At 37.0% G+C, this 25,081-nt stretch overlaps 1 protein-coding gene across 8 annotated transcripts in view; it reads right to left on the bottom strand.

Annotated features, from left to right (window-relative positions):
• Window positions 1–25,081, bottom strand: part of ena (ENAH actin regulator enabled) — a 92,553-nt gene that overhangs the window by 44,352 nt on the left and 23,120 nt on the right. For 3 of the 8 annotated variants that reach the window (XM_073077905.1, XM_073077907.1, XM_073077908.1), the window contains exon 1: window positions 11,404–11,546. The exons of 1 other annotated variant lie outside the window; for it this stretch is intronic. The gene's annotated coding sequence lies outside the window, so the exon portion shown is untranslated. Of the gene's footprint in view, window positions 1–11,298; window positions 11,549–25,081 lie in introns of those variants that run through there. 4 more of the 8 variants (XM_073077902.1, XM_073077906.1, XM_073077903.1 and 1 more) reach the window with 3 other exon arrangements.

Raw genomic sequence — 25,081 nt, 5'->3', positions numbered from 1 at the left:
TCCAAAAACACACGCGAATCTAGCTCGACCTAGACACATTTTATACCATTTCCGATTCAACATAACATTAAAAATTTCCTTATTTATTCTGTATAGTTGCAGAGTTTTACCAATTACCTGTTGGTTGCAGAATCAATTACCTCGTTCTAAATTAATCCTTTCCTCATAAATGTCCTCATAAATCCTCATAAATGTACTACTGCATGTATATCAACTATATAATATGTTAAAGAAATGATGTATTTATGCCGATATATCTACCATGAATTGCAATATGTAATTTATATGTTTATCTAAATATATATAACTCAAAGACTGACTGACATAGTGATCTATCAACGCACAGACCAAACCACTAGACGGATCGGGCTGAAATTTGGCATGCAGGTAGATGTTATGACGTAGGCATCCGCTAAGAAAGGATTTTGATCAATTCTATCCCCGAGGGGATAAAATAGGGGATGAAAATGATACTTCGTAACGCGAGCGAAGCCGCGGGCAAAAGCTCGTTGTTTTACAATTTCTTTTTTTTAGTTTGAAGGGTGTAAGGGAAACACATTTTTCCGAGGCATTCCTCAGCGCAGTCCTCAGCGACGCTAATCTAATCTTTCTTGGGTTTGATTGCAGATGTCCATTGGCAGTAGCCACTTACCATCAGATGGACTGCATGCTCGTCTGCTACTCTCATATAAAAAGCAAACAATCAATCTATACGTATGGGCTCATACTTATAAAACGAGACTATAGAACCTTCGTCTAAAACCTTCAACCTTATCCCCAGACCCATTATGACCCAGAGCCTTCAAGTAATATTTATTGCCAATACAACGTTAATGGGTAAATGCAAATTTGTGACCATCAATTCCACATTCGAGTTACATAAGGAAAATAGAATGTGCGATTATATATTTTAGGAGCGCGCCGAACCATCGTGAATTAACCGAAGGTTTATTAACCTTGAACCGCTAAGTATTTGTTGTTATAGCGGCCACCGTTATACATATTATGTAAAAAAAATCACGTGTTTATCTATTACGGTTCAGGAGATAGAGCCCTGTCACAGTAGAAATATGTCCATATTTTTACTGTGGCCCTGTGACAGATGGACAGAAAGCGAAGGCTTTGTAATAGGGTTCCGTTTTTAGCCTTTTAGTACGGAAACATATAACAAAATTAGTACTATTAAGTGCATGTTTGTTTGATAACTCAATTTCATATTTAAGACATGTAAAAAATACAGACAAACGTACTAAACTTATTATGAAAAGTACTAAAACCAAAGCTCTTTATCGAGATGAATCCAATATATTAATTATAAGACCTAATTATGATGGTGATAATAATTATCAACTCAATAATATTATTTATTGTACTGTCATCAAGGTGGAAGCAAATAAATTCAGTTGCTAGATTGAACCTGTATTTACATCATCATCAACCCATTACTGTCCCACTGCTGGGCACGGGTCTCCTCATAATGAGAAGGATTAGGCCATAGTCCACCGCGCTGGCCAAGTGCGTTTTGATAGACTTCACATACGAGTACCTTTGAAAATGGTTTTTTAAAGGTTTCTCTGGTATGCAGGTTTCCTCAAAATGTTTTCCTTCACCGTTTAGGCAAGTGACAATTAATTTCAATACGCACATAACTTTGAAAAATCAGAGGCGCGTGCCTAGGATTTGAACCTCAGACCCCACGATCAAGATCCCGAGTTTCAACAACTAGGCTATCACTGCAATACCTACATACAAATGGCAAATTATTAAAACGCTTTTATAAAACAAATACAAGTCTCCATTGACCCACAGTAGTCAATTGACGATTCGCGTCATTGATCGATAGCAATTAAAGTGATTGAACGAATAGATGAGCTATTGATGCTTCCTTATATAAGCGAGGCTTATATAATCCACACTAGTGTTCCTACGTCTCCTGAGAGGTTTTCTTTGACAACTGTAACCATGTGTTAAAGATTGAACTAGCAAACGTGTATGCTATCTGTAAGTAAGTGGACCCGTGGATTTGTACCCGATTCCATATAGAACAGGGGGGTTACTACCATTTCATAAAACAATATTATTTTAATCATACATTGAAAATAATTCGTCATCGGTATGAGTATGGTGTGAGGTCGTGGTAAGAAACAAAATAATGTTAATGTAATATTGAAGTAAAACTTTCCTGAACTATGATAGATTTTAAAAGATGGTGGTAGGCCCCCAGGACTTTGTACATGAAGTCGATCGCAGATCACCACTCCTAGGGACTGAGATGATCGCGTCATATATAATTCGATGGTGGTAGAATACTTACGCTGTTTGTCCACTGCACCGTCACCGAGCCGATACCGATAATTAATCACGGCACCGAATTAGCGTACACATACATTTACTATGGGATGACGGTGCTCGGGTGACGGACGTTCGGTGGACAAGCTGCTATAGCAAATGTATGTACGCTACTTCGGCGCCGTCATTAATTATCGGTATCGGCTCGGTATTGTGGTTGGTGGACAAACAGCGTTAGTCGAGGCGTTCCGACTTAGTCCTCAAGAGGCAACGCATCTGTGACCGACCATAATTAAGATTGATCTTACATGGGATTGTTTACAGATGACAATGAGCAGCTGTAGTCACTTATAGTTCGCGCCAAACTGCTAGTCCGTTCTGAAGTTGTTGCGAGCAGGTGTAGTCTTACAATTTGCTATGGCGACGCGATTCATTTCTATATTCAAACAAGCAGTTATATACGGACTATACCATATACAATAAAAAAATCATCCAACATCAACACAGTGCTATCGGAACGAAAAATAAATAAAATTATAACACAAACCAAAGGGTTATCAATCAATTTCCTACTCAATGTATCTATTAAAAGGCTCCTAGGCGTGAATTTGTTGATAAGTCGACCTGCTTATACAAATATTTATATATTGTATATACGTTTAAATATTGTTAATCGTAATAGGCATTAGGATTTGTCAATTTATAGAGTGAACGAGCTTTTGCCCGCGGCTTCGCTCGCGTTACGAAGTAATATTTTCATCCCCTATTTTATCCCCTTGGGGGTAGAATTGATCAAAATCCTTTCATAGCGGATGCCTACGTCATAACATCTACCTGCATGCCAGTGGTTTGGGCTGTGCGTTGATAGATCGCTATGTCAGTCAGTCACCTTTGAGTTATATATATTTAGATAAATAGGTAAGTTAACGGGTCGTTGAGTTCCGTATCCAAAGATAAAAACGGAACCCTATCACTAAGCCTCCTGTCTGTCCATCTGTCTCAGGGCTCTATCTCTAGAAACGTTTAAGATAGACACTTAATTTTTTTACAGAATATGCATACATACTAAATACTAAAAATAAAACATCTACAAAATAAATGGGGGTCGCTTTACAAGAAACCGCAATTTTTCGACGTTTTTGGCTTTACCTGTTGAAGGCCATCTTTACAGCACACATGGTATACACTTTTAATTGCTTTAACGGCAAAAAAAACATCCCCAGGAAAACCGGCACATCTTGCAAGCTTGCATTTTGCAATTTATAAAAAAAACTGTAAAGTATGTGAAGTCTACCAATACTCGCTTGGCCAGTGCGGTGGACCATGGCGCAATCCTTCTCATTCTGCGAGGAGACGCGTGCCCAGCAGTGGGACAGTAATGGTTCGATGACGTACGTACGGAAATAATAACAGGATCTTTTCATATTAGCATAACATGTGTCGAATACTTATCAGTCGTGACCTATTTAAACAGTGTTGTACAAACATTGGTGCTGTTATCAATCAGTATGGTATGATATTATTATACTATACTTATTATGTAGCTATCACTATTTATTTTGACGAATAAGTTGACATACTTTAATTAAAGTGAAGGTGGTAAATACCGTTGTGGTTCGAAACTGGAGGCACGTTTGCCACACCTTCTCATCATCATCAACCCATTACTGTCCCACTGCTGGGTACGGGTCTCCTCTCAGAATGAGAAGGATTAGGCCATGGTCCACCGCGCTGGCCAAGTGTGGATTGGTAGACTTCACATTCTTTGATTCTCTTTTTCACACCTTCTGCCTAATAACAACTGTGTTCAATACCACTGTCTTCAGCAATCTTTAACTAACCTATCTGTTATACGTTAACCATGTCTATTATTGATAAACAAACCCAGTTAGTTGCCTTAGCTATTATTTATCAACTGCACAGACTCCGGTCACGAGATCCGTTGGGAAAACGCTACGCTCCGATAACTTCAACATGGACGAAATAACTAAACAGATTTCTAAGTAGTTTTTATAGGAATAAGTCTGCCAATATTATACAGAGTTTTCTAAGTATTTTTTAATGTTTTACAGGGACTCTAACATTACTGTATTAAAAAAGATCAACCATAGTTTACCCTTAGAATGTTTTTTATAATATAGGAGCAACAGAGGAGCATGTAGTCCACCTGATGGTAAGTGACTGTTGCTGCCCATAAATACCTGTAATCAACCCCAGATAAGGCTAGTTTCCTACCTGAGATCGGCTACAGATGCACCGATACCCCGGAGGACTAATTTGGAACGCTTCGGAGTGGTATGTCTCCCTTATCACACCCTTCAAACCATAGCAGCGCTACACTGCTGTTACTCGGCAGAAAAGTTGTCGGTGGTGCCGCAGGATTTGAACCACAGAGGATTCTACATCTTGAAAAGGTCCTCTCAGTCCTTAGAGTGAACGCCAGTGACCATGATTGACAGCTGTCGCAGACGTCGCTACCCATTTCCTAGATTTAATCTCTTATTCGCCTACTTTATCCCCAGGAGGTTTTTTATGATAATATTGAAGTAGCAAACGAGCAAGCAGTGAACCTGCCAATAAGTGGTTCTGTCTGTGAAATGAATCTGTAAGTTTCATATGGTCATCTGTGACTATTGATCAACTGGTTATATCTGAAGCCGACCACAGTTCCCATTCTTGAAAACAAAGATGATTGCCTCAAATGTAAGCCACTCAATATTATTATAATAATACAAATTCATTTCTAAGATTCGTCCAAAAACCTTGGAAGACGGTCTAAAACTTACAATTGGATAACTTTTCACCTTCATCAGACAAAAATCGCACTTATCATAGCGCCAAAACCCCCCTAACTTGGCGCTACCACTACCGTGCCACCTAATGTAATTATATAGCTAAAAACGCACATAAAAAGTAAATTGCACGAGTTCTCTAACTCAATTTGTGTAATGCAGCTGCTTGGCACGCGCCCCAGTTCCACGCCCTATAGGGCAATGGCAGGGCGTTTACTAAAAAGAATTATATTGAATAGGGCTGCTAACCCTTTACTGTTCAATGCTGGACACTGCTACATACAAAACGAGAAGGGTTTTGGGCATACTTGACCATATCCTCTCAAAGGGAGGCTTAGGTCATAGTCCATCACGCTGGCAAGAGCGAATTGGTCCACTTTACACAGCTTTGAAACCTTTCTTCATTAACAATGCAGGGTGTCGGTCGGTTTGGTAATATGTATTAAAAATAATTAAATTAAAAAAAAAACTCATTTCATGGTTAAGTATAATGTAACAATTGACAATTTTTTCTACACTTCCTCGGGGCAGCGATTTGGCTCATTTATTTTATTTATAAAATTTTAGTGTTAATTGTAGTAGTTTTATTTTAAATAATGTTAAATTGTTTTTTAAATTTCTATTGTAATTATTATAAATAAAATTTGCAATATTACGATATCGTTGTCACGTCAGTCAGTCAGTCGTAATATCGGCAATAAATTAAATCTACATATCGTGAGTACCCGCTACATAATTATCCAATTCCACGATAATTTAAGTCTAAAATCATGTCAAATTTAATACAACAGCGTATGTAAAAAACCGATTATGTAAAAAACCGATTATCGTTTTCAAACCTCATATTTCCTGCAATGCAAACATACAATCTATTGAAACTGAGACCAATTTTCGTATAATTCTAGCAACTATAATTTATAAATGAATCTAAAACCAAAAATCAAAAATCACAAACCACAATCTACCAAATCATAAAAATTCAAGGGTTCTGTATGAATCAATTTTGAATAAATTAGATTTGAATTTGAATATGGTCACCCCATAGATTAGTAAAGATTACTCACTCCTAACAGGAAAATGTACCCAGTTTTGAGAATTGAAATAGTTGCGTAAAAAAAATTGCCACGTCTCCGTGCTAAAATGTCCCTAAAATATTTGAAATAATTATTTATTTATTATGTAAATTACGCAGTATTAGTTATTTATTTGTAAATTATCTCTAAAAATATTTTTATTTGTCAAGAATTCAAAAAAAGAACTTACTAATAAGCCGTTTGTGGCTTCATTCAATTTCAAGGCGGCGAAGTATCTTTACTAATCTATGGGTCACCCCAACAATTTAGACGAATCCAACGACACCTCATTTATAAAATACATCAAGCCGTTTAGGCTGTAGAGCGTACCCAAGAATGAGACCTACATACGATCTAAAAACATTACCCTCCACAGGTGGGTAATGTGTTGCAACCAAACTTCATGTAAAATATTAAAACATAGATCAAAATCTTCGCAATTAAACGCTTGAGCTAACCCAACCTAACCTAAGCCCATAATAATAAGTTTTGAAGGGTGTGGTAAGGAAGACAGACTTTTCCGAGGCGTTCCAGCTTAGTCCTCAGGGGTAGCGGCGCATCTGTGACCGACCTCAGGTAGGAATATCTAATCCTATCTGGGGTTGATTACAAATGTCCATGGGCGGCAGTAGCCACTTACCATCAGGTGGACTGCATGCTCGTCTGCTACTCTTATATTATAAAAAGAAAAAAAATAGAATCTGTGGTTAAATGGAAAAATACTAAATGTAAAAGCTCATCTTGCTTCTATTGTTGGTCTCTTACATAACTTTAGAGATAAAGCTTAATTACTGAGGCGAGAAATTTCTTTTTAATGAGTTTTGGTCATACTTTACGATAACCGCTGTTTATGACCCTACCGTCGATGTGTTTATAAATAGTTAAAATGTCTCTCTGTTACATAAGAGATCCTATGTATTATAATCTTCCTTGTGAAATACGCTTTCAAATAACTAAAACTCCATCCAAATTGGATAAGTAGTTTTTGAGACATACAAACTTACATAATTAATTTCTATATACGCACATAAATTTGAAAATCAGAGGTGCGTGCCTGGGATTTGAACCTCGGACCCCTCGATCGAGAGGCCGCGTTTCTTAAAAACTAGGCTATCAACTCTGTTCATACTAACATACATTTTAATTATCATAATTTAGACGATATCAACGACACTATCTGAAAGTCAAGCCGTTTGAGCTGAGGGGCATGGCAAAGAATATGACATATATACGCTCGACAAACATTACCTTCCGCAGTCGAGTAACAACCATCGTCCCTAGGACGTGGCCCTACTAAGATTAAAATTTGCATCCCCCAGATTTTTTCTAGAAAGACAATTTTAACCTAATCAATTAAGTTCAGACTTGTCATCAACCCATTAATATCCCACTGCTGGGCACGGATCTCTTCTCTGAATAAAAGGGGTTAACACATCTTAATAATTTTCTTTTCTCTAAGAACTCACCGCTCAGTGGCTATACGGTCAACATACCGTTTGACGCGCAGAGTTTCGAATTCGATCCCGGACAAACAAATATCTGAAAGACGAATTTACATCTATGCAGGGTCTGGGTGTTACAGTATTTGTCTTTATATTCATGACACCTACAACAATTAAAACGCTCGTATACAGCCATGAATAAAAAAAGTCTTTAAAAATCTCTAAATAGCAAACGAGTAGGTGGGTACCCATTTATCCTTACCAGTTTTAAAAGCTACACAGCGATCCAATTTTCAGTTGCGCCCTTTCAAAGGATTTGGTGTCCCAGTTCCAAGACCTGGTTCCTTTATGCGAGGTTTTCAGCTACGCCTGGAGGAACTTTTCAATTGCATACATGCGGTGTTTGCATGTGTGCGTACTTTAGTGCTCACGTAGAATATAAATGTACGTGTGTTTATATGTGTGGAGTGAATGCACATAATTATGTGTCTACCGTTTTGTTTGCTATGCTATGTCAGCTATGCTTGTTTCAGTTGATGGTTCGTTATTAATATTCAATCTATCCAATGTTTTGCTTACGAAAGATCGATAAAGATGGAAGCATATGGCGATAGATAGAAAGGCAGCCTAAAATAATGTTAAAAGAGGTTTTTTTTTTTTTTTTTTTATAATATGAGAGTAGCAGACGAGCATGCAGTCCACCTGATGGTAAGTGGCTACTGCCGCCCATGGACATCTGTAATCAACCCCAGATAGGATTAGATATTCCTACCTGAGGTCGGCCACAGATGCGCCGCTACCCCTGAGGACTAAGTTGGAACACCTCGGAAAAGTCTATCTCCCTTACCACACCCTTCAAACCGGAACACAGCAGCGCCTAACACTGCTGTTATTAGGTAGAAATAGGTGTGGCGGTGGTGCCGCCGGAGTCGAACCACAAAGGGTTCTACCACCTTCAAATCCAATCTCTAATTAATCTAATTTTTTGTAGAATTTTATACTTATAAGCGACAGTCAGATAGCGCTATTTTATAGATTGATTTTGTTTTTCAATGGACAGATTGATTATTAATAACGGATCCCCCCTTAATAATTTTGTACCCACCTGTGATCGTAATTAGACAATTTATTTATACTTGACATTGTCAAATTCAATCTTTGGTAAGCAAAACAACGGACAGATCGTTTATTAATACCATATAACTACTACACAGAAGGCAACAAGTGAACGCCACTAAAAACTAGTCCATTTTCCCCATTATTGTTATAATATAGAAAGTGTGGACAGAATGGACGAACGGTACCCCTTGTACTTTGGACTAACAATAAACAATTTGTACGTATTTATGTGTGGAATACATATTATTATGTGGTATAGTCCGCGCCAAACTGCTAGTCTGCTCTGAAGTTGTTGCGAGCAGATGTAGTCTTATAATTTGCTATAGCGATGCGCGATGTCTTTGTTTTTTTGCAATAGATTGATTGATTATTAATAACGGATCCCCCCTTATTAATTTTGTACCCACCTGTGATCGACTCTGACTGTGATCGAATTTGACAATTGATTTATAATTGATATTGTCAAATTCAATCTTTGGTAAGCAAAACAACGGACAGATCGTTTATTAATAACGGCCGTATAACACATACACAGAAGGCAACAAGTGAACGCCACTAAAAACTAGTACATTTTCCCCATTATTGTTATAATATAGAAAGTGTGGACAGAATGGACGAACGGTGCCCATTGTACTTTGGACTAACAATAAACAATTTGTACCTACGTACCTATGTGTGGAACACATATTTATTTATTTATTTATTAAGACTTATCAACAAGATTACATGTTTGATTATGATTAAATACTAAACCTTAATAGTACATTACAATACGAGGACGAAAAATTTTTTTCTGACAAGTGTGAGTTTGCAGGCCGAGCCGCAGGCGAGGACTGCAATCACACGAGTCAGAAAAACATTTTTCGTCCGCGTGTTGTATAAAATTTTATATTACGGGGTCGGAAATGGGGGTTTTGCGCACGCGAAGCGTGCGTAAAACGTCAATTTACGCACGCCGTGATATAAAATATGTTATACATGATCTTAATTATAGATAAGTACAGCAAACTTTAACAATGTGCATTACTAACTAACAACTAAATACTAACATTAATGGATATCGGTTTAATATGATATAATTAATAAATATATTTGATAAATATCTTATTATATATATATGTGTATGCATATGATGTAATTTTGTTATTTATGACATTTGTTACATAATATAAAAAAAAGAAAAAGAAACATTCTCGTTACGTATTGTTAGCTTGTGAGGCTGTAAATTTAACCGGGTTCAAGACCCTAATAATTTTGGCTTTAAAGACTGACAGCTTATCTCGAAAACAGATTGATTATTAATAACGGATCCCCCCTTAATAATTTTGTACCCACCTGTGATCGTAATTTGACAATTGATTTATACTTGACATTGTCAAATTAAATCTTTGGTAAGCAAAACAACGGACAGATCGTTTATTAATAACGGCCGTATAACAACTACACAGAAGGCAACAAGTGAACGCCACTAAAAACTAGTCCATTTTCCCCATTATTGTTATAATATAGAAAGTGTGGACAGAATGGACGAACGGTACCCATTGTACTTTGGACTAACAATAAACAATTTGGAGCGTAATAAAAGTAAGTTGTCCAACAAACTTTTTGTCCGATTTTATTTTTAAACATTTTTTACCTTCTAATGTTTTCTCGATTGGTTTCAGTTCCTGTATTATACTAGTTATTTGACGCGATTCCACGTGCAGTAAATTATAAAGGTGGTAGTACCCTTTATAATTGATTGCAAGTGAAAACGACTCTACCACCACATCTATTTCTGCCTCATAACAGCAGTGTTAAGCGCTGCTGCGTTCTGGTTTGGAGGGTGTGGTATGGAGTGACACTTATACCAGACGTGCCAACTTAGTCCTCAGGGATGGCAAAGCATCTGAACTTCAGGACACTAATCTGGTACCGCCCATATATGCCTTATTACTCCTCTTACGTACTAAGTAGTAATTACTTATTTAAGCAAATGCCCCTAATTAGTATCACACCCTTCACTCTGTGACCACAGCACTGAAGGGTTAGCTCTTAAAAACGCTTAACACTGCTATTATAAGGGCTCGAACACAAAACTGCGATGCGACGCGATGCGAATTCGCAACGCAGAAAATTGCGATGCGAATTGCTGCGATGCGATATCGTGCGGCGTAGCGTCTCTCAGGGTGACCAACAACAACAACCACTGTGCGATGCGAATCAATTCGCAAGTTCTTGCGATGCGTCGAGGGAGCTCGCAGATTTTTGCAGTTTTGTGTACGAACCCTAAAGCCATAAATGGGTGTAACGGTGGTTCATCTGGTCAAACCACTAAGGGTTCTACCACCTTCATTATTAATTTTATTAAAAGTACAACCGAATATGTGCAACTGCCTGTACGTAGGACAGGAGTGCTACCTATAGAGTATTGAAGGTCTGTTTTAATCCTGACTAAGTCACTTCGTATATTAATCGGGCTGGAAATTGATGTAATATTTTAATAATATAATAATTTCGATAGAATCTGCTATAAGCCAGCAAAGGATATGTATAAATAGTTGCATCTGTTATGACCAAGAGTATCACCTACAAATTTTATACCGATTAAAAGCTACAACACACCGTTCTGTACCAAAATCCCTTATTTTCCTCAACAATTGACCACTTGAACAAACTTAACACCAACACAATTTATTGCACACATACACAATTCGTATTACAACTCGATGCACATACACACACAATTACAATACAATATTAATATCACATAAACACACGAGAATTAAAAATCGAATAAATCGAAACACGCAACACGGCTGCGCGCGCGCACGGCTGACAGCCAACTGACGTCTGTCGAACGCGGGAAATTCGTAAACATCGCGCGAGAACGAGACGGCGCTACACGTTAGAGAGGGACGTACTGTGATTTGTTTATACGCCGTCGGAGTTGTGTTTATAAATTCGTTATAGATTATGTAGAGCAGACGCGGCATTGACGTAATGTCACGGTCGCTGCCTCTCAGAGGCAACGGCGAATTGTCTTACAAAATATATGATCTTAATAACGTAATCTCAATGTTAATTACAACGCAGTTATAACGGTAAAGACAGTTACTTAGTAAAAGAAAATAACGAAGATAAATGGCTGTTTAGATTACCTTTTATTTTGGTAATACATGAAGTAAGTGCTACTACAAAAATATTCAAGCAAGAATTTAATTGTATTAAACTTGCTATCAGACTCATAGACGTAGTGTAAGCACTTCGTTAAATAAGTTAAGCAACTTAAGCAATCAATATAAAGTGACCAGTTAAAACAAAGTGCATTGCATACAAACTTTTCCATTTAAAATATTCTATAATAACTTTGATTGATTGATTTAACAGTGGTGTAATGTAAACGTTGAGAGCCATTTACTTATTGACATTTTTATTAATTAAAAATGAATATTCGAAGATAATTATTATAAAACCATAAACCCGACTTCTTAAAGTAAATGCCTATGCCACTCCCATAATTTTAACAAATCCAACGACACCTCATATGTTACGTATAAAAAAAAAAACATACATACATACATACAAACTCTCGAAAAACTTTACCGCTCCCTCATCCCTCCTCGGGTAAAAGAGTGAAGAGACAACTATAATATTCCTTTCTTGTAAACATAAAAATGTGTAAATGGATAATCTTACATCTATTTTTATATATACAAGTATTTTACCCCTTTTATAAGATAGTCTCAGAGATTACCTTCGACATATAAGAAGGTTCACTTCTTATTAATGAGAAGATTATATCGTATTAAAGATATACGGGTATTAAGTAAAGCCGCTTAATCCGTGAAACTACATCGGCGGGTACGTGTTCTTCAAAGCCGCTATAATCTCTAATGGCTACGCTCTAGTAAGTCTACTTGGTAACTTTGTAAGAAACTAGTAACATATCATTCTATGGTATTTACAACATTTTTATTTAACCATAACTTTTAAACGCTTTTTACACTCACAGCCCCATACTAGGATTCCTTGTGTCGTGGGTGCCATAGACACACACATAGACAAATACACAAACACCCAGACCCAGGAATAGAAATCTAAATTCATCATTTAGATATCTGTCTGGCCGAGGATCGAACCCGGGACCCTTTGCGCATTAGCGGTATGGTGACCGCTCCGCCACACGGGTCGTCGGCGGGTCTTTTTTACAGATCATTGTAATTGTCATTGGTCGAACAATCAATATATAGTTCGACAGGGAAGGTACCTACTACTCTTACATCTAATTCTACCTATTTTTACTTACATTTTAGTGGAAGATTAGAAGTCCGGCGTACTTACATGTGAAGCAACCATTGCTATTCCTGAAGACTAAGCTTGAGGAAAGGCTCTAGTAATCAGCTCTAGGTAGAACTCCTGTTCTATACATAGAGTTGAGTAACATCATATATACTGCAAGACTCGTTCACAACCTCAAACTTACGAGTAAATCACGTGATAAAATTTTTTCAATTGCAAATGTCCTCCGAAAAATCCGTTACAAACTCGCAAACGGAAAACTACACTAAATATAATTTTACCAACGCGAAAGCCACCAATTCCAGACGACAACCATAAAAATAAATAACAATCTTATAAATACAGATCAGTAATTAACGTGGAGAGTAATTAAAATTTCGCTAATGGAATCCGCACGGCGATTCCGTATGGATTAACTTTTCATAACGGCTCCGAGTATTAAGGTCGGCGCAGTCGCCGGCCACCGCAGCCCATCTGACATTAATACGTTGAGGTTTTCAATGTTTACGCGGGATTATTGGATTGTTTTCTGTTTGTGAGCCTGTGATTAGCGATAATGTCCTGAATGTTTAGAATTAAATGGAATCGGTTGCAAAAGTACTGCCCTTTTTCTACAATCTCTCACTGATAATTTACTTCATGATTTGTGAAAGTAATACTTATTATTTTATTTGTGCTTGTTTTTTACATCTAGTTATACAGTTACGTGTTTAACAGTTACGTGTTACGTAAATTTTGTTTTTTTTTAATATTACAATATAACGTAAATAATATTATCCGAATGATTGTTTTTTGGAGATTTTTTATTCTTTACAAATTTTAAAATATTATAAAGTTATGCATTAGATTAGTTTTAGGCACCAAATGTAATATGTACTTACCAAAAACCGTATTAATATTTAAAAAAATCAATTAAAATGCAATTAATAGATAATTATTATAAAAGCGAAAAAGACTACTCACAAGTATAGCCAAGCCTATGTCATTCCCACAATTTAGACTAATCCAACGACACCTCATATGTTAAAATCCGTCAAGCTATTTGGGCTGTATGACGTGCCAAAGAATAAGACATATATGCATACATGCGCTCGAAAAACATTACCCTCCGCAGTCGGTTAAAAACAATATTCCTTATAGTCAAGCCTTCAAAAAGTAACACACATTTAACCAAAAAACTACGTTTAGTACATACAAAACACCAAGTCTAACAAGTGACCCCTCTGGCACTTACTCATTGCCATGTTTACACTACGAACATTATTAAGATGAATCCGGTATCACAGGAAGCGACATGAGATTAACGTACCACAATGGTGTGAAGGTATGTGAGTAATTAGGAGGATTAAGATAATTGCTACTTAGATACTATCATAAAATAATTTCATAGTAGAAAAAATATCTTAATTAGTACGTGCGTGAGGTCAAAATCCTTTTCGCAAGAGGCCTATGCCCCGTCAGGCACTTCTCCCATGGGCGATTTTTTTTCAACTTAGTTGAATTTTCTAAACAATTTTAAATCAAACGCAATCAACAATTCGAAATATTAATTGTCTAGTGATTTTAGATTTTCAAATCTATCGAGACTCCTTAGCAACGTGAAAGGGGATTTTCAATTTCAATTTCGATTTTTTATCGCAATCAAGAAAGGTTAATAAACATAAGGAGAAAAGAACTTCCTATCGCCTTCACTAGGTGGCAGCACATGTCTCTGCAATCATGGACGTAATATAATTTCTGTTTTTAGATTATAATGTGGTGTTATGTTTTTAGGATTAAAGAAGCAAACAAGCTTGCAGTCCCCCTCATTGTAACTGACGACTGCTGGGCACGGGTCTCAGAATGACAACGATAGTTCATAGTCCCCCGCACTGGTTCGTATTTGTAGACTTCCCATACCTTTGAGATTTTTTTAGAGATCTCATACCTATGGAGATCTTCTCACGATATTTTCCTTCGCTGTTAAAGCAAGTGATAATTAATAACAATACGCGCATAACTGAAAAACCGTGCGTCATCATGAATAATGAGAGCCTGGGATTCGAACCTCGGACCCCTCGATCGAGTGGCCAAGTTTAACTTGACTGTGCTGCATTTTTAAAAGCAAAAACAAAACAAGTGAACGCAATGCCACGATAGCATTTAGGTCGAGATAAAACAGTGTGTCGTACGTATCTATGCGAAGCCTATGAGATTAAACCGCCATGTTCAGGTGGGGTCAAGTGAGTTCAGATGTGGACGAAGAAATGTTTTCCACGAAGAAAAGTCACACATAATTAAAACATTTTGAAATGTTCCGATTTTTTTGAAGTTTTGCTTCTCGTGGCGTTTTTGGGAAAACATATTGAGAGATGATTTATGAAAGGTACGCGCACACCGCCATCTTAAATCGACACCATAAATTTGACTATTAAATGTTACAAGTTTTACAGAAAAGACTACCAACAAAGTAATTTTAGATATTTTATTTTTTATACAGTTAAGATACGTTATATACCAATCATTTTTTAATAATATTTGTTTTGTAATAGTTTCACTGTTTGCGCGTCTACACTGCTTCATACACTATTTCTTTTATTTTTTTAATCAAAATCGCCATAGAAGTAAAACTTCTTAGGCGCTTCTTTTAAAAGTAAAAACAAAACAAGTGAACGCAATGCCACGATAGCATTTAGGTCGAGATAAAACAGTGTGGCGTACGTATCTATGCGAAGCCTATGAGATTAAAACGGCCATGTTCAGGTGGGGTCAAGTGAGTTCAGATGTGGACGAAGAAATGTTTTCCACGAAGAAAAGTCACGTTTTCTGTTTGAAGGTTGCGGCGATAATTAAGAAGATTTTGAGATGCTCTGATTTTTTGGTCTAGTTTTAGGCCTGCGGCTTGATTTTTCAACCCAGTGGTGGTTTGTAAAATCAAGCCTTGCTGCTGGATAAATTACTTAAATTATAGATATTATAACATGAAAGTATATTTAGTTCCTAGATCAGCTACTGACTATCTAAACAGAATTATCTAAGTACTTACTGACATTTCCATCTTAATATTCTTCATAATGAGAATTATATTTACCTGAAAGTAAATAAAAATATTATTAATAATCAATAAAAACAACAAATATCAGAAATTGAATTTTCATAACAAAAAGAATAGTAATAAATTAGAGCCCTAACACAAAAACAAAATATGACTGCTTAAAGATATAGCCTATGTCACAGTTTGAGCTGTTGAATGTGCTAAAAAATAAAACTATGCTTAGGGTCTAAAAACATTTACCCTACGCAGTCGGAGAAAAACAAAAGCCCTAGTAACCGAATTCCACACATGGGTACTATTTCTAAGCATACAAAAAGGGTAAAATCTAATAGGCAAATGAGTTGGAAGCCGGAGCGTGGCGCAGACAATGGCGAGCGGCGGGATTGTTGCTTGCACGAGTGCTTCAGTTCAACCCGCGGCCGCCGGGGGGCGTTGCTTGTGGAGCAAAATGTTATTCGTGTACGTAAAACATAAGGTTTGTTTGATAATATTTTTTTCGGTTTTAATTAGTCTTAAAAAAAGATTTTTTTTTTCGAAAAAAAAAATACTTACGTTGCCAAAAGTACAATGAAATTAAAAATTTGAAGTCACTCCATAAACTATAATACTTTTGATGTTTTGAGGACACAAACATAAACTGCATTTTCCTATAATATATGTATAGAGAAACAACAAAAAAGTCAGTGATCAAATTCACTATCACCTACCTATGTTACAAGCATAAAAAAGGCAAATGAGTTGCATAAGATCTAATAGGCAAATGAGTTGGAAGCCGGAGCGTGGCGCAGACAATGGTGAGCGGCGGGATTGTGCCTTGCACGAGTGCTTCAGTTCAACCCGCGGCCGCCAGGGGGCGTTGCTTGTGGAGCAAAATGTTATTCGTGGACAAAACAGCAAAATGCACGTAATGTAGAATTTGCATGCGATGAAAAAAGAGTAATTTGTCTAAAAGCTTAGATTTACTGTTTAGTGGCTTTGTTCTTTCATAAGTGATTTAAAAGATTTGATGATAGTTTTTTGCAGTTGAAAATAATTTCATTGCAAGCACATACAGGGTGATACTGTCACACGACAATAAATTTAACCACATGAACCTCCGAAACCTCCAAACAAATTTTCAATCAAATATCTTTAGTACTTTAGGCACAGGTTTTTTTTTGCATATTTCAAATTTTCTACATTTTTTGTCTAATCGCAAAAACATTATAAATCGATACGTAATAACACTACAATGTTAAAAATTCGTCAAATTAAGTAAATGCATATTGTACTTAAGACATAAGGATCACACTCACAGCAACCGACGGTAAAATTATTTTAGACGCTAGAGGGCGTTGCTAGTAAGGAAGAAATCTATATGTGGAACATCGACACTAGAATGTAATCCAAAGCATCCAAATATGGAGTCGATACAAGTAGAGACCTAACGAAAAAAAATCAACTATAAATGGAAGCCTCCGTAAACTACTAAAACATAAATAAAAATATTTTGTGAAAAAATGTGTATTTTGGGAAATTCTTTTACTTTCAACTATAAACTATAAACACTTTACAATTTTTAGCTTTGATTGACGTTTACAAAATATTCTATGAATTAAACATTTTGGTATGTTATAGAGAACTAGCTGACCCGGCAAACGTTGTGTAGCCATATAAATAAAAAAATATTAAGGGTGAACAACCCTTATCAATAAAAAAACGCATATCGTGAGTACCCGTTACATAATAAAATGTCTCAATTCCGCGATAATTTTAGTCTAAAATCATACCTTATCAATTAGGTGTATGAAAAATAGGTAGTAGCCGATTCTCAGACCTACTGAATATGCATATAAAATATGGTGAAAATCAGTAAAGCCGTTTCGGAGGAGTACGGTAAGTAACACTGTGACACGAGAATTTTATATATAAGACTAGTATATAAAATACCTACTCCACTACACACCGTTAGCGTAAACGAAACAGTGCGATAGTAAATTGGGACGCCGGAAGGTGCTCCAGATTTCGCAGTGCCCTGTATTTAATTAAAGCTTTCATTGAAAATGTAATCAATCAATTTGAAATACTGCAGGTTCTCAACATAACGACTTTTATATGTATTTCGATAGAGGGGTGGTTGATACTAGGTGACTTTTTTATAAATATAATATAGGAGTAGCAGACGAGCATGCAGCCCACCTGATGGTAAGTGGCAACTGCCGCTCATGAACATCTGCAATCAACCCCCAGTTAAAATTAGATTCCTACCTGCGGTCGGCCACAGATGCGCCGCTACCCCTGGGAACAAAACTAGAACGCCTCTGAAAAGTATGTCTCGCTTACCACACCTTTCAAACCAGAACACAGCAGCGCTTAACAGTGCTGTTATAAGGTAGAAATAGGTGTGGCGGTGGTGCTTCCGGAGTCGAACAACAAAGGATTCTACCACCATTAAAATTTCCAGGCTTTACTTATTTCTATTTGACACCCCATTTCCGTATTTATTTGTATTTATCCCTATTGTCAATAAACCTTGTACTTACAAAAAATACTACTTATATGTATTATCCTTATATGTAAACCAAATGCACCTATTATAGAACCCAAGGACATCGACCTACATTCATAACACCCTACTCTTCATAGGATTTAATTATATGGAGCCATTTTAATAGGGGTAGCTCACCCGAGATGGAATTTGAATAATGGAGTTTATGAATTGGAAATAATTAGACCGCTCATTCATAAATTTGAATTTATGAATTAATGAAGATGAGGCTTGAATGGGATGAATTATTGCTTATATCATTAAATCACATAGCATATTGACCTCGATTATCTTGTTGATCAAATTGCGGAGGAGTTTTGCGAATTATGGTTTTTTTCTGTCTACGGGTCTAAACACACACGCATGCATGCTGTCCACCTGACTGTAAGTGGCTACTGCCGCCCATGGACATCTGTAATCAACCCTAGGTAGGATTAGATATTCATACCTTTCGGCCACAGATGCGCCCCCTGAGGACTAAGCTGGAACGCCTCGGAAAAGTATGTCTCCCTTAGCACACCCTTCAAAGCACAATACAGCGTTTAACGTTGCTTATAAGGCAGAAATAGTAGTGGCGGTGGTGCCGCCGGTGTCGTACCACAAAGGATTCTACCACCTTTCATATATTTTTATTTTTATAACATAACATAACATGTAATTTACAGGCTTAACCTAAAACATTACATGTGCTCAAGAATACTTTACATACATTCATAAATCTTGTAAGGTTGTCATGAAATATGTCAACATCAGGCATCTGTAAAAGCAGGCGATTGATTAAAGCAGGCGCAGCGCAGTGTGGTGCAGCTGCTGTGCGGCGCATATGATGACCTTTCCGCCATTCATCGCACATTGCTCAGGTTATAACAGGCTTAACCCTCCACATGCCAATACAGTTAACCCCCGATCGCTTATAAACCTAAATCGCTCCATTTAACCGCATCCGCACAAGTGCACGGAATCTGTTACGACGGCCTACAAATCTGGCATTTACCTGCATCGTCAATAGATGGCACCACGTATGCTGAATCACGCTATCAAAGTTTTTTAAGTATGCAAGACGTTATTGTATTGTTTTAGACACAGAGTTCAATATTTGTTTCGTGATCAATATTTGGTATACGTTTTTGTCTATAGCAGTGTTAAGCGCTGCTGTATTCCGGTTTAAAAGGTTTGATAAGGGAAATATACTTATCGAAGGCATTCCATCTTAGACCTCAGTTCTCAGTCCTCAGAGGTAGCAAGTTGCTACTAGCAACAGTAGCAACACATCTGTTGCCAAAGTCAGATTGAAATGTAATCTTATCTGGGGTTGATAACAGATGTCCACCAGCGGCACTGTTTACTTACCATCACACTGACTGCATCCTCATTTCCCACTTCAATCGTATAAGTTTCAAAAAATATATATACCTATCTCTTTCACACAAAAACAGATTTCCTGAGTAATCATTTCGCACAAACACCAATACATTCGCATCCTACCTAGTTTTTTCAGTAGACCACAACCTTTCATCCGTGGGTTCGTAATCTCTCAAATCTTCAATTTGGCGTCATTATCTCACTTACGTTATTAAGAACAACCTACTTTCTAGATAAATTGAAAGAGAGTATAGATAAAAAATACACTAAGCTTCGCTCCCGTCACCGCCTGTGTATATTGGCCTTCCTTAGTTTGGACATAATAACCAGTGGCGCTGTTGTGTGTTTTTTAATCGACTTTCCAAAGAAGAGGGGTTATGTATTCGTCGCGTATAAATGTTTGTACAATCGTAGCAAACGACCATACAGTCCACTTGATTGTAAGTGGCTACTGCGGCCTACCTGAGAACGACAAGAGATGCGCCGCTAGCCTTGAAGTTAGGAAGCCTCGGTAGTATGTCCTAATGCCTTGCCACACATTAAAGCAGAACACAGCAGCGCTTAACACTGCTGTTATTAGGCAAACATAGGTGCGGCGGTGGTGCCGCCGGAGTCCAACGCCGGAAGCATATGGTATATGGTGTAGCTAACTTCAAAATAGGTCTGTTTATTTGTGTGTAACGTAGATGCTTGAATATTCGTACAATGGAGACATTACCTAAATTAATTTTTCTAATCGAAACAAAGTAATTTCTACTAAAACATATTGTTTATCATTTAAAATATTGTAAATAACTTCTAAATAATATGAGAGAATATAACATTGAGTTAATCTGATGTTAATTTTATTAAAAAAAAAAAAAAAACGGCTGGAACTTAGTTGCCAAGCTAACATTTTTTCCCAACACCGCTATTCCCAAACAGCTGGTATACATGTAACTGAACACGACGCCATATGAGCCACTGAGGGAGCTCAAGTGTGAAATTGAAGCCCTATGAGGCCCTGCGAAGGTTTTGGGTCTGTCTGTCGGCATTAAACAAAAGGATTTGCTCTCGATTTTAATCCCGTAGTAGAATAAAGAATATTGTAATATAGTGTACTGAAAGTAAGGGTGGAACAATTATACGAGAAATTCTAATTTTTGAGCGAGCAAAAACCCGTCTATTAATAATGGGATTATAGTAAAACAATCAAGACATTTGAAGGTGGTAGAAGCCTCTGTGGTTTGACACCAGCGTCACCACCTGTTTCTGCCTATTAACAGCAGTGTTAGCGTGTTGCTGTGTGAACAAGCGCTGCTGTGTTCTGGATTGAAGGGAGGTACTTATCCGAGGCATTTCAGCTTAGTCCTCAGGGGTAGCGGTGCATTTGTGGGCGTCCTGAGGTAGGAATCTCATGTTATCTGAGGTTGATGACAGATGTAGGCGGCAGTAGCGACATACCATCAGGTGGACAGGATGATTACCTGCTACACCAATATGATAAAAAAACACTCCAGTTGTGGGCTAAGTTGCCCAACAGTGGAACATAGTAGCAGCCAGCATCATAAGCCCTAATCTAGTCAGTACATTAGTGGGCAAACTTGCCCAGTAGTGGGACATAATTACGACCATCCCAATTAGCCGTAATCTGGCCACTACATTAGCAGGCAAACTTGCCCAGCAGTGTATCATAATGGCATCCTAGTCCAATAAGCCATAATCCAGATCTCTGCAGTATTGGGCAAATTTACCCAACAATGGGACATAAGCAGCCCACTAACCCGTAAACACCTGCCGCGTCTATTTATAGCCGCAGATAGCGGACGAGCTCACGTAACACTAATTTCCATACATTAACGTGTTACACAAGCGATTATAGGAGTCATTCACATCTCGTACAGGGGATTAGAAGTTCAAATTGCGATTTGTATGGGCCAATCAAGTATAAGTGTGTATTTGATAAAAAAAAATGTAAAATTTGGAAAAGCAGATGAGCATGCTGTCTACATGATAGTTAGTTACTGCCGCCCATGGACATCTGTAATCAACCCCAGATAGGATTAGATGTTAGACATTCCCAATTGAGGTCGACTACTGGCGCGCCGCTACCCCCCTCAGGACTAAACTGGAATGCTAGGATAATTATATCCCTCTCACCACACTCTTTAAACCAGGACCCAGCAGCGCTTAATATTCAAGGAAATAGGTACATATGTAATTTTGACAAAGTACAAATAAGCATAACAAAAACCTTTTAGAATTGTAATTTTATTTATTTCTAAATCGCTAATATTTTTAAGCAATTATTTACATTAGTCACCTTCAAAGTTACTCTTTAAGACTAATACCAACAATTAAATTCCTCAAAAAACAAAAGTCATCCTCAATAAATGTAACACATATTTTTTAAAATAATACACACTTTATATACAAAACATGAAGAGTAGTGTGTGTTTAATTTGGGCGGATAATACCGTCACGCGGCACATCCGGACGGATCTATTAAATCATACGGACCTGGTCAGGGCCCCTAACTGTAAATTTATTGGTCCAAGTTCATGAGCGGTAGCGGAAATTTGGGCGAGTGACCTAGATAAGGTATTATTATCTTTATTGAATAAAAAATTTATGAAGTTGTTGTAATTGGGTTGGTAAGCTGTATACAACGATAACTTCCGGTGGGCTATGACAGGTCTTTAACATGGTCTTTAAGAAAGATGCAAAGAAAGCGCTTAAAAGCCGGTATCATAGGCGATCTTATGGTATTTCAAATGTCCATAAGCTATGGTTTTATCGGGTTTTACGTTTGCCTTATAGTTATATGTAAAAATATATCAAAAACACATAGATTAATAGTGATAATTTTTGAACAGGAAGTCTTTACGATTTTTTTTTATAGAATATGCTCTTAATCTCTGAAAATACCATAAATATACTGCAAATATGTATATGGGCTTAGTATCGTAGTCACCTAAAAATACTAATTTTCATATGAAATTCATTTTCATCGTAAAATAATAAATAGTTCGTACTAATACAATATTGTAAATTAAATAAACATTTATATTAAACTCATTAAACTAAACAAACAATGTTTGCTGCTGTAGGTAGGTTAGTTGACTGACAAAGGATTAGGATAAGGATTTAATTAATTTTAACGTATCATAATTTTTTTAAGAAACATTGAAATAGTATTAGTTATGTTTCAAAATTAATAATATCCAAGAAAAATGCAACCTCTCATCACTCGGACAACATCAAAACCGCGGTCGAGCATTGAACGGTGGGCAAAAAATCGGCCAACAGTACGTAGCTTCACACTTCGCGACTTCGCAAGCCCAGGAAATGCACTAACCATTACGTTATCTTAATTATTACACTTATAAATAACATGTAATCTTGTGAGGCGAGTTAATCTAGTTTTAATTAATGTTTTTGCAATACTTTTTAAATGCGCTTTTAGTTTTTCTTAGTAGATAATAGCCGTTCATTCCATAAGTTCTAATCGTATAATACGACGATTAAAAGCTAGCAGATCAGTTACGTAAACAAGAACAAGTTGTGGTTTGACTCCAGAGGTACTACCGTCACAAATATTTGTACCTTATAATTATAACGGCCGTGTTAAGCGTGGTAAGGGAGATATACTTATCCAATGCTAAGTCAGTATGATTAAGAAACTTGGCCTCTCGATCGAGGGGTCCGAGGTTTTTTTTTTTTTTTTTTTATAATATAAGAGTAGCAGACGAGCATGCAGTCCACCTGATGGTAAGTGGCTACTGCCGCCCATGGACATCTGTAATCAACCCCAGATAGGATTAGATATTCCTACCTGAGGTCGGCCACAGATGCGCCGCTACCCCTGAGGACTAAGCTGGAACGCCTCGGAAAAGTCTGTCTCCCTTCCTGGTTCAAATTCCAGGTTCTCTGAAGTTTCAAAGTTATGTGCGCATTAGAAATTAACTATCACTTGCTAAACGGTGAAGGAAAACATCGTGAGGAACCTGCATACCTGAGATTTCTTGAGAGAAAAAAAATCTCAAAGGTATGTGAAGTCTACCAATACGAACTTGGGTCTACCGCCTTCAATTTCAATTTTCTTCCACTTTTCATCAGGTGGACTGCATGCTTGCTTGCCAATTTAATTTCATTAAATACAAGCAGTTTTACTTAAATTAAACATATTACTGACACTTATAAAATTGCAATAGCTATTAGAATTACGAATGCAATCATTAACCAGTTTAGAGGATTGCAAAAGGGATTAGATCTTAGACTTGGACTAAAATGCTATAATTAATACCAGTCATAGATTTGACATACATTTTTATCATACAACAGCTTTTTACGATAGGATCATTTGGAAGTTTACTTTCAATTTAAATGAGTAATGTTTGTGTCACCTGCTGCTGTCATATTTTGATAACAGGATAACAGGTATACTATTACCATGTAACAGGTATATTGATATATTGATATGGTATATTGATAACGAGTTTGTTTTGTCTTTGAAGGTGCTTAGCTTGCGAATTTCCATTATCCATGTATAGTCCGCGTAAAAGTAGTCCGCTCTGAATATAGAAATGAATCGAGTCGCCATAGCAAATTGTATGACTTCACCTGCTCGCAACAACTTCAGAGCGGACTAGCAGTTTGGCGATACACCTGATTAAAGTCAAATCTCAAGGTGACCGGTTGATGAAGGTTGACAGGTGTACTTCTGTCTCTGATAACTAACACAATCAATCTGTCAAGTACTGTTATTTTTTTATAAATATAACACCTGCTGCAAATTTCTACATCCACTCAGGCTGGGAGAGAATCCCATCAGGCATTAAATTAGCTTTTTATTCATTTCTTCTTAGAAGTGATGCAGTATTTTTTTTTCCAATTTTTAGTAACCAGAATTTGTTCTATCAGAAATTGCAGTAATTTTCTACCAAAGAGCGAAATTTAACAATTTCTGCTTACTAGAAAAGACAAAGAAGTAGAAGTAGAAGAAGAAGTAGACAAAGCATTGGATAGATTGATTATCAATAACGGGCGTAAATTGCATCACAACATCTTTTGAAGAAACCCTTGTCCAGCAATGGGATTTAAACAGAATTGTAGACTACCGTATTAAATACAGCAAGACAAGACTAAATACAGTAGCTGGTACTAGTATTGTGCAATAGTCT

The sequence above is a fragment of the Epargyreus clarus genome, unplaced genomic scaffold (genome assembly GCF_041222505.1).
Source record: "Epargyreus clarus isolate Ecla_fem2 unplaced genomic scaffold, WU_Ecla_fem_2.2 ptg000011l, whole genome shotgun sequence".
Lineage (NCBI taxonomy): Eukaryota > Metazoa > Arthropoda > Insecta > Lepidoptera > Hesperiidae > Epargyreus > Epargyreus clarus.
Note: the sequence above shows the minus strand (reverse complement) of the source record. Positions and strands in the feature narration are given on the sequence as shown.